This window comes from Aulonocara stuartgranti (assembly GCF_965226115.1).
Source record: "Aulonocara stuartgranti genome assembly, chromosome: 23".
Taxonomy (NCBI): domain Eukaryota; kingdom Metazoa; phylum Chordata; class Actinopteri; order Cichliformes; family Cichlidae; genus Aulonocara; species Aulonocara stuartgranti.
In genome coordinates, this window is record NC_138958.1 from 43068484 (window position 1) to 43079525 (window position 11042).

At 38.0% G+C, this 11042-nt stretch overlaps 2 long non-coding RNA genes across 2 annotated transcripts; one reads left to right on the forward strand and one right to left on the reverse strand.

The window, feature by feature from the left end:
• Nucleotides 1-1577: 1577 nt before the first annotated feature.
• LOC309701477 lies at nucleotides 1578-7035 on the reverse strand. Its single transcript, XR_014275005.1, has 3 exons — nucleotides 6917-7035; nucleotides 2615-2672; nucleotides 1578-2429 (listed from the first exon to the last, which is right to left on the reverse strand). It is a non-coding gene; the product is annotated as an uncharacterized lncRNA (long non-coding RNA).
• Nucleotides 2685-9859, forward strand: LOC309701478. Its single transcript, XR_014275006.1, has 2 exons — nucleotides 2685-6086; nucleotides 8974-9859. It is a non-coding gene; the product is annotated as an uncharacterized lncRNA (long non-coding RNA).
• Nucleotides 9860-11042: the final 1183 nt, after the last annotated feature.

An 11042-nucleotide genomic window follows, 5' to 3' on the forward strand; every position in this document is an offset into this window, starting at 1 on the left:
GACAGTTTCATGATCCAATATCATAAAATTTTAGGCCTGCTGTCAACAATAACTGCAATGTTGATTCACATGCATACATGCCAACCCTCCCGATTTTTCCGGGAGAATCCCGAATTTCAGTGCCGCTACCAAAAGTCTCCCGGAGCCACCATTCTCCCCAATTTCTCCCGATTTTCCACCCGGACAACAAAATTGAAAAACCATATCCCAGATTGGCCCAGCCAATTCCAGTTTCCAACAATGGATACTACTACTGCAGCTACTTAGTTTTAATTTTACTCTTATTACTCTTTCTGGGTCACAAAATAAACTTTTAACATATTTTCAGGCGACAATATAGCTGTGTAAACTTCAAATATCTGAGCCGGGGAGAACAGCAAACTCCTGGAACATCGTTTTCAAACCCCCGCGGTCTTTCGCTACTCAGGTTAAACATGATATATAAGTCACTTAAATAACTGAAACATGTTTTTGTTATTGGGTTTTATTTGTTCGTGAGTAAATCGGTTTGGCTGAGATTAAAGTTATTAGATTAGACTAGATTAAATAAAACTTTATTAATCCCTCGGGAGGATTCCTCCGGGGTTTTCACACAGCTGAATAAACGTCAAACAGAAAACTGATTAAACAGAAGTGTGAGATGGTCGAAAATTTACGCCAGCGTCCGGTTATATTTTAGATAGCAAGGAGCAGACACCTGAGTTTCACTCCACCGAGAGAGCTCGTGACGTAATTCTGAAGGCTAGACCGTCCAATTTCACAGTTGCTCATTTCCGGTCTGCCCGGCTTTTGGAGGACCCAGCCCACTTAGACCACGAAGGCCGGGTCCTCAGGTGGACGCAGACTCTGAATTTGGACACCCCTGGCCTGTTTCCGGCTGGACAATAATAACGGTGACATTTAACTTATTTTATCCGATAAATAAACACTGTAAGATTCAAGTTTTTTGTATATATGTATATATATATATATATCTATATCTATATATATATATATATCTATATATATATATATATATATATATATATATATCTATATATATATATATATATATATATATATATATATATATATCTATATATATATATATATATATATATATATATATATATATATATATATATATATATCTATATATATCTATATATATCTATCTCTATATATCTATATATATATATCTATATATATCTATCTCTATATATCTATATCTATCTCTATATATATATATCTATATATCTCTCTCTATATATCTCCATATATCTATATCTCTCTCTCTCTATATATATCCATATATCTATATCTCTCTCTCTCTATATATATCCATATATCTATATCTCTCTCTCTCTATATATATATATATATATATATATATATATATATATATATATATATATATATATATATATATATATATATATATATCACGGTGGTGAAGGGGTGATGATTTGAGCTTGTCTTGCAGCTACAGAACCTGGGCCCTTGCAGTCATTGAGTTTTCCATGAATTCCCTTGTATACCAAGTAGTCTACAGTCAAAACTGAGTTTTGGTAATGCAGCAGGACAAAGATCCCAAGCACATCAGCAGAGCTACAGAACAGAATCAAGGTGTTGCAATGACCAGGTCACAGTCCACACCTCAACCTGAAAAACAGTGCTGGGAAATTAAGAGGGCTTTACATAAACAATACCACAAACCTCAATGAACTGACAAAACGATGTAAAGAAACGTCAGGCGAATGGAGACTAAGAGTCATATAGAAACAATTTGGTGACGCTACTGCTGCTAAAAGGTGGCTCTGCAAGCTACTCACTCATGTACAGTGCTTAGTTTTTCAGAGTACTCTATAGATTCCCATGAAAACACTCTTTTCCACATGACTGTATGTCAGATAAAAGAGATACGATCTGTGAAGAGGATTCTGAGAAGAGAAAACATCTGGGGACCTGCCCCGAAAAGTTCATTTTGTTCATCTGGACGTAGAGTTTTCAGTAGCAGGAACGCTCTGTCACTCATCCGAGTTCGACTTCAGACTTCTTCTGTCTCGGCTCAGTGCAGGTTTCCCCAACCTTTGTTTGAATTTAGACTTTACATGTTATCCAGTTTCAGGCAAGGGAACTGAAAATTGTGCTGAGGATAAATGATAAATTAGGCAGATGTAAATGAACAACAGCTGCAGGCTGGTGGCTCTGACATCACACCTGATGGACACCTAGAAGGCTAGATTCAATTGTTTTGGAGTTTCTGAAGACCGTCTATGACTCTGGGGTGACATCAATCATCTTTTATGGTGTGTTCTGCTGGGACAGCTGGGGCTTCCCTCTTTCCCCTGCTGGGATGGGCACGCACACGTCGCTGAGATGTGTGGTCTCAGGTAACTGGTACTGCTGGAGGCTGCAGGTGACATAGTCATACTATACCAGTGTAATAACTGAAATAGAAATGAATAAATAAACAGATAACATAGTCACATGAACAAGAGGAGCCTATAGAGATTCTAAGTAGCTGATCTTGCAAAAGCAAAATGTGTTCTGCACCACAATGCATTCAGGTCACAATTCTGATTGCAAAAGCTGGCAGATAGGACAGGATATTAAAAATAAAACAAAAACCCACCTCCCACCACATGCAGGTCATCCTAGCAGCACTGAGCAGCTCCTACAGTGACACGCTGCTGCAACAACAGTGTGCGAGGAGAAATTTCAGATGATATCTTTCCAGCTGCTGTCAGACTCTACAATAGAGTCTTAGTGCCCACTTTAAAATTAGGTGTATACAACATCAGGGGAATAACAACACGTGATATATTACACCGTGCCATTATTTACTTAAGGCCTGAGCATTTCAAAGGTTACTGTGTCTGATGTGGGCCTGTCTGATCATTACTGTGTTTTCTTTGAAAGTAAAATCTCAGCCCACACAAATATATCAACAACAGTGATCACAAAACGGTGTATAACTGAACACAGTAGTGCAATTTTTAACCAGGTCTTCCCATTAACACCTGACCTGTCCAAAGGTTCAGTCAATGAGCGCGTCAATAGCTTCAATGCTAACATGTTAAATGTAATGGACACTATTGCTCCCATTAAGGTGAAGGTTATCTCTGGAAGGAAAAAGTCTCCATGGAGAAACTCCACACTGGTGAAAAAAGAAAAAAGAGAGTGTAGGAAAGCTGAGCGCAGATGGAGAAAAACAAACCTCCAGGTTCATTATGACATTTATAAAGAGAAACTTCACAATTATAATTTACAACTGAGGAATGCAAGGAGGTCCTACTTCTCTGACATCATCACTAAAAACAGCCATAATGCTCGGGTCTTATTTTCTACAGTTGACAGGCTAACAAACCCTCCTGTGTCAGTGGCAGCTGAACTTCATTCGACCATGGCCTGCAATGACTTTGCCAAATTCTTCACTGAAAAAATCCAAAAAATTAGACAAGCAATTGGTACATCAACAGCAGATCCAGGATATGTACTGTGTCCACCAAAAAACTGTTTAAACACCATGAAACAGTTTCAACCTATTAACAGCAAAGACCTGGAGGACATCTTAGGTAAACTGAACTCCTCCTCCTGCTGTTTAGATGTCCTGCCAACAAGTTTTTTCAAAAAGGTCTCAAAGACTTTAGAGTCAGACCTGTTACAGATCGTCAACTTTTCTTTATTATCAGGTGTGTTTCCAGAATCACTAAAAACTGCTGTAATCAAACCTATACTGAAAAAGGACAATCTTGACAAGACACAAATGAACAACTACAGGCCGATCTCAAATCTCCCGTTTTTAAGTAAGATCATTGAAAAAGCAGTTTCTCAACAGCTCAGTTACTTCTTAAAACAGAATAATTGCTACGATGCCTTCCAGTCAGGTTTTAGACAGAACCACAGCACTGAAACCGCTCTGACCAAAGTGTTTAATGACATATGTCTGAATACAGACAGTGGAAAAATGTCAGTCCTAGTTTTACTGGATCTCAGTGCAGCATTTGATACAGTTGACCACAACATATTACTCAAACGACTGGAGAACTGGACAGGTCTTTCAGGAACTGTACTAAACTGGTTCAAAACATACGTAGAAAACAGGAAATACTTTGTATCAATAGGTAACTTCACATCTGAGCAGACAAGTATCACATGTGGAGTTCCCCAAGGTTCCATCTTGGGACCCCTTCTGTTTAACATCTACATGCTCCCACTGGCACAGATTATAAACAACAACAAAATAAACTATCACAGCTATGCAGATGACACACAAATATATATCACAATGTCACCAGGAGACCGAGGCCCTGTACAGGCTCTTGGTAAATGCATTGAGGAAATCAATGACTGGTTGTGCCACAATTTTCTCCAGCTAAACAAAAACAAAACTGAGGTAATAGTCTTTGGCGCCAAAGAAAAACGATTACAGGTCACCAGAGAACTTCAATCTATACATCTAAAAACCACAAACCAGGCGAGAAATTTGGGTGTAGTGATGGATGCAGACCTAAACTTAGAAAAACACATTAAGACAATAACAAAATCAGCTTACTATCACCTCAAGAATATATCAAGGATAAAAGATCTGATGTCTCAACAGGACCTGGAAAAACTAGTCCATGCATTCATCTTTAGTAGGCTTGATTACTGTAACAGCATCTTTACAGGTCTACCTAAAAAAATCAGTCAGACAACTACAGCTCATTCAGAACTCTGCTGCTCGAGTCCTCACTAAGACCAAAAAAGTGGACCACATCAGTCCAGCTCTGAGGTCCTTACACTGGCTGCCTGTCCGTCAGAGGATAGACTTTAAAGTTCTGATGCTGGCCTATAAAGCTCTGAATGGTTTAGGACCAAAATACATCAATGACCTCCTGACCCAGTATGAACCATCCAGATCCCTCAGGTCATCTGGATCCGGTCTTTTATCAGTTCCCAGAGTCAGAACCAGACACGGAGAAGCTGCATTCAGCTTTTATGCTCCTTATATCTGGAACAAACTCCCAGAAAGCCTCAGATCAGCTGAAACACTCAGTTTATTTAAATCCAGGTTGAAGACTCACCTGTTCTCAGCTGCATTTGAATAAAACACCAAATCCACACTTTAAGCTTAAATTTCAAAACTTACATTTAACTACTGATTTTATCTACTGTTCTGATTTTATCTGTTTTGATTTTATATACTGTTTTGTTTGTTTGTTAATTAGTTAGTTAGTTTATTTGCTTGTTTTAATCAATTTTAAATCATGCTTTTTATTTGTTCTTGTTTCTAATGTCTCTGTAAAGCACTTTGAATCACCTTGTTGTTGAATTGTGCTATACAAATAAACTTGCCTTGCCTTAACAAAAACTAAGCCAAAAGGCAGTTTCTGCACTTTTTTCACAAATGTCAATATTTTTTTATTTACTTATTTTTAAAACATGTGGTTTATTGAATTGAAAAAAAAATAGCTGCAATTGTTGTAACGCGAGCTATGAAAGACAACCTGCATCTGCAGCTGTTGTCACTGGTCCTCACATCATGTTTGCAGCATGTTCTGAACCACAAACAGAGCAGTGCTAACTGGTGGGCTGGTGATGTAGACACTGATGCTAGTTAATTTAAGGTGGGGCTGCTGAAATGTTTAAAAGCTGAAGCCCCCAAAGTTTTACTTGTCTGTGACACAAATGAGCTCCAACCTGCTCAGGTAGAATTTACTAACAGCTGAGCTGCACTAGACCTGGTCTCTGCTCATCTTGACTCCTCGTTTGGTAAGAACTTTTTATTTGTATATTTAAAATCTTTTATAGACAACAGGCTTATTTTGAATAACTCGATCTCCTGCCACACTTATACTCACATTCACTAACCAGATATGGGCTTTAAAACATGCATCATCTGGGTTCTGTGACCATGAATATCGTGAATAAGAAATGTGCATGCACAGGCAGAGGCCTATCTTTTTTTATTTATGTTCAAATAATGTTCAATTTTAATTCCCCCTTTAGAGCATTTCATTTACTGAAGACATCTTCACCACCTGCTGTTCCAGACGACTGACTCGTGCCTGAACTCCTGCAGGTTAATCAACCAACCACTGATCAGTAAAGCAAAAAATACGGTAAGTGTCCTCATTTGGAAAAGTTTGCTTAAAAGTTTCATAACTTTCTAATATAATAATTACATTTAACAAGAATGTTGTCATGACTGAGTGCAATGACCGTTTCCCTCTGTAAGGTTCAATGTGTGGATGCAAGTAGAGAAGTTGCCTTTAGATACACCTCATGAACTCATCAACTGAGAGTTAACAAATCATCAAATTTATTTAAATTACTTAATTTGTTGTTCATTTTCACTTGTTTACCATATCTACCATATGTAAGTAAATGATTAAAATTGCCTGTTTTAAAAATATCCAGTAATACTCTAAAAAACGTACACAATATTATTGTTCAACATGTCCTCCAGTGCCTCTGATAAGTTTCAAAATATTTACTGAAGAAAAAAAATGACTGGTTTAGATGTTGAATTTTTTGAAGCTGTTATATTGATTTTGATTTTCTTTATTTTATCATTTAATGATTTAAAAGACTACATTAAAGTAACGACAGCTGTTTTTGGTTATTTTTAAATGATGGTTGGCGTTTACTAGATGACCCTCAAGCACCAGGAATTCCTTGCTTACGGCCACACATTGAACCGTAAATGGCGACGTAGACGCGCAAATTATTTTCTAGAGTAGATAGCGAGCCAAAATTAATATTTCAACTGAGGGGTGCTTTGCAGACATATTTTCAGGCACTTTCCAATAACCTGCAGTCTTTACGGTGAGGACACACAAACATTAACCCGACTGGAACATAACTGTATGAAAATATATCACCTGTATTTATGTTCGCTTCGTAGTTACACTGTTTAAAACAAAATATTAAACCAAACTGCGGTAATTACCTGTCCAGCAGAGAGCTCAGGTAAATTCTTTCTGTCTGCTTTGCTTTATCAGAGATCGTCTGTCTTTTCCTTTCGACTTGTCTCTCCGCGCTTTCTGCTCAAGTCAGCCCCCTCCTCTGCCGCGCATGCCCGACGGGGTCTGCGCAGCGCGTGCACCACAGGTGTGGAGAAGTACTGCTTAGTGTTGCAGTTTCAAAATAAAAGCTGCCAAAAAGCGAAACATGCTGCCTTCAATGTTTCAAACCATGTTCCAGGGTTTTTAGTTCACCATGTATAATGTTAAAACAAGAAAATAAAAGACAGATCTGAACGTTTGAAAATGTTTTGGAAAAACTCCATAAAGAATAGATGAAAAACACTGAAATTATCCTTTTATTTATGTTGATCCATTAAGTTGGTTCATTTTTTTGTTACATAAGTTGTTTTTAAAGTTAAACTTGTGTGGGTTTCTATATAAGTCAATAAAAAAAACAACAAGCCATTAAAAATGAAAAGTAAACTCTGCCAAAGAAACTGAGAGGTTCTGGAAGCGTGGAGTTCAGTTTGCAAATTTATCTAATGCAAAAAACATCTATGAATAAAACTTTGTTGGCCAGCAGCTTTTCAAAAAGACAAAAAAGAAAAAAGCTGGTCATAAAAAGAAGCTATTATCTGGGGGGAAATAATCATTTGATCCCCTGCTGAGTTTGTAAGTTTGTTCACTTATATTAAATGATCAGTCTCTAATTTTTTTAAGTATTTTCATTTTGATGTAATGAGACAGAATATCAACCAAAATTCAATAAAAAATATATTTGCTAAAATAAATGAATTGATTTATATGTCACTGAGTGAAGTAAGTATTTGATCTCAAACACAACTTAGTACTTGGTGGAGAAACCCTTATTGCCCAGCACTGCGGTAATATGTTTCTTGTAGTTGGTCACTGGGTTTGCTCACATCTCAGGAGGGATTTTTTTCCACTCCTCCTTCCACAAACTCTCTAAATTCTTTAGATTTCTTTGCTGCTGTTTGGTAACTTTAAGCTTCAGCTCCCTCCACAGATTTTCTTCAGGACTGAGGTTTGGAGACTGCCTTAGCCCCACTCCATGTCCTTGTGCTTCTTCTTTAGCCACACCTAAAGTATGCATCAGTGGTATGTTTTAGGCCATTGTCATGCTGGAAGATCGATGACACATCTTCAGTCTTCTGCCTGAGAGAAAGTGGTTCTTGTCCAAGATTTTGCAGTACATGGCTCCATCTACTGGCCGCCTCAATGTGGCGAGGCGCCCCACAGTATAATGTTTCCACTTCTGTGCTTGACAGTGGGGATGGTGTTCTGTGGGTTACACTCAGCATTTCTCTTCCTCCAAACACAGTGGGCTCAGTTCATGCCACAGAGTTTTTGATTTCAAATGACCACAGCATTTCCCCCCAAACCTTCTCTCAATCATTTAGATGTTTACTGGCAAACTTAAGACTGGCCTGTAGTTTTGGGCTGATCCAACACCTTTCTCATGATTATCCTCACCCCATGAGCCAAGATATTACATGGAGCAAGATAAGAGGTCTTTGGTCTTGACCATGATTTTTCTTGTCCCTGAGGTCCCTTGCCCGAGTAGACCTCAGTAACTAATCCTTTTACACTTCTTCAATCTTGCCCATGGTGGTGGAGATGGAGTTGGAATGGAAGAACTTGGTACTGTGGACAGGTGTGCTTTATACACATAATAAACTGAGATTGGGAGTATCTGTAATGGACTGATTGATTGACTGTAATCCAGTCTGTGGGAACCAGAACTCTTGTTGGGTTGTCGAGGATCAAAAACTTACTTCACTCAATTATATGCAAATCAGTGAAAATAAATCATGTACTGTGTTTTGTTTCTGTTGGTGTTCTTGTCTCTCTCCAGTAAAATAAAACATCCACAAAAAATAGAGACTGTTTATTTCTTTATAAGGGAACAAATTTACAAATTCAGCAGGGGATCAAATACTTACTTCTGCCACTACAGTGATGACGCTTTTGTTGCATTAAATTCTTGATCTGGAAAATGTTCCTGTTTTTCTCTCTCCAGGAAACAATGAGGATCATGTTTACCTGTTTGCTGCTTGTGCTGCCCTTTGTTACTGGACTCTCAAAACCAGCCAATCTTCAACCCAACCGAATTGAGAAGCGACTGAATGAAACAAATTATGAAAAGTTTAGACGACAGCATGTAGATGCCAAGATGAGCGTGAAAAAATGTGATACAGAAATGAAAAAAAAGAAAATATATGCTGATCGAAACAAATGTAAGGATGTTAACACATTCATCCTCAGTGATTACAAACAGGTCAAAGCCATTTGTAACGGTCAAGGAAGATATGATCAGACGAATGGCACGACAAAGAGTGTAGCAAAGTTTCGCATTGTTAGATGTGACCTAAAGAACAATGGAGCCAGGAAACCCAAGTGTCAGTATAAAGGCACACTTCTCACTAACAGAATAGTTGTGGTCAAATGTGAAGGAAAGTTACCTGTGCACTATTGTGGTGATGAAATGACCTTTGAATCCAATAATGCAACTATAGGAAAAATCCCCATGCGCTCTACTTCTGTACCCACAAATATACATTTCTGAGATAACAAAAGAGCAACATTTATCATCAGCTCTAACTAAACGTCGCTGGAAACGTCTTCTTCATTATAAGTTTTTATTTGAGTCTGTCTTAGCAATAAGTATATACATTTTTTAACATGTGATCAACCTCTATTTCTTCACATGTTACATGAAATAACATAAAACTATTATTTCCTTCTGATGAGGGAATTTTATATTCATCCCACCAATACCGACATATTAATTGTACTGACTGTAGGATGCTGTGTAGAAATAATCTCTTAGATCCAGCTTGCTTCTAATAAAATATTTTTTATCTGATCACAGAATAAGCATATAATAAAAGTCACTTTTTGGTGTTTGTTGGTTTTTATATATTTATTTTTTAACATTTGGAGCATCACCAGTTACAAGACTCACAAGCTGACAAGTTCTTATTCAGCGCCCTGTCTCTTGTTTCTTTTGTTTTTAATGTCATCCAATTTTTTTGTTTTCATTTTGGCATGCGATTCATTTCTAAGACTTTTCTAAACGTCTAAACGTCGTTGCCATAACGGAGGGGGCTTGAGCATTTGCCCCTTTCCTCTTGGACGTCCCAAGAGCCCTGTTCTTGAGGCATTACTATTTTTTAATCTGTGTACATGTGCTGTCTGTGCCCCTCAACAATAACATTTAACTAATAACCCCAATTTTGCTAAATAAAAGGATCTGGCTTCCACTAGTCACATGATGCCCATTAACTAATTCTCGACTTTGACGGCAGAGGGCATTGGTTACGAGATCACAAAGAACATGCACATTTTTTGCCGCCTGGGTGGTGCGGAGCTGTAAGCGAAACACACAAAGTAATTGGGAGATGCAGACTGGTGCAACAAAAACCAGTAAGTAGGTGTAGAGCGTACACTGTAGTCTATAGCAGCGGTCCCCAACCCCCGGGCCACGGACCGGTACCAGGCCTTGAGTCGTTTGGTACCGGGTCAAGAGAGTTGAAGCTCGTACCGCACAGAAAAAATAAATAACTTACATTATTTCCGTTTTATTTATTATCCGACTCTGAACAGTGTTTTATTTGGAAAAAGACTGAATTCTCTCAGTTACTTCAGTCTATGACTGACTCTTGACGCATGTCAAGATACATTAGTTAATATTAAACCCACAAACTAGCAAAATTAGTAAAAAACAGATGTCTTTGGAGGGTTTCTTTGCAAAGGAAAAAAGGCCCAGTGAGGAGACAGAAGAAGAGTCTATGACAACTACTAAGAAAAACAAAGCTGCATTTAACAGACAACAAGTGGATATATTGCAACAAGTGATTCCCATGCACCAAGCCCGCTCTGCATAATATATGTGGAGACCAGCTCTCCAATGAGGCAATGAAGCCTTCAAAACTGCTTCGTCACTTGGAGACATTAAAAAACAAGCCTTTGGACTAGTTTAAAAGAAAAAAGCAGGAACAACAGGGACAGAAGCCATTACTGAGGGCCTCCACAACAACAAATACAAGTGCACTGAGAGCATCATACTTGGTGGCTAACCGTATTGCT